The sequence below is a fragment of the Scyliorhinus torazame genome, chromosome 22, assembly GCF_047496885.1.
Source record: "Scyliorhinus torazame isolate Kashiwa2021f chromosome 22, sScyTor2.1, whole genome shotgun sequence".
Lineage (NCBI taxonomy): Eukaryota > Metazoa > Chordata > Chondrichthyes > Carcharhiniformes > Scyliorhinidae > Scyliorhinus > Scyliorhinus torazame.
Window position 1 is genome coordinate 103,891,731 of NC_092728.1, and position 555 is coordinate 103,892,285.

The following is a 555-nucleotide window of genomic DNA, read 5'->3' on the forward strand; positions in this document are numbered from 1 at the left end:
GGGCCCCGGGCACTGCCCGTGTCGGGGGGGGGGCGAGCACTGCCCCGTGTCCGGGGGGGGGCCGGGCACTGCCCCGTGTCCGGGGGGGGCCGGGCACTGCCCCGTGTCCGGGCACTGCCCCGTGTCGGGGGGGCCGGGCACTGCCCCGTGTCCGGGGGGGGGGCGGGCACTGCCCCGTGTCCGGGGGGGCCGGGCACTGCCCCGTGTCCGGGGGGGCTGGGCACTGCCCCGTGTCCGGGGGTGCCGGGCACTTCCCCGTGTCCGGGGGGGGGGGGGGGGGGGGAGGTAGACAGCACCCGGAGGCAGCAGTGCACATGTTTTGGAAGAGACCAAACCCAAAGTCAGAGGAGGGTCAGCGTCCGGCAGGGGGCAGTGCCCAGCGCCCGCCGGGGACAGTGCCCGACATCCGGGGGGGGGGGGGGGGGGGGGGGGGGGGGGAGAAAGAGTGTCCAGGGGTGCCGGTTCGGGGCGGTGGTTGTGAGGAGGCAGTGTCCAGGGTTTGGGGAGGAGTTGGGGGGAGGGGGGTTGGGGGAATTGGGGTTGGGGGGGGGGGGG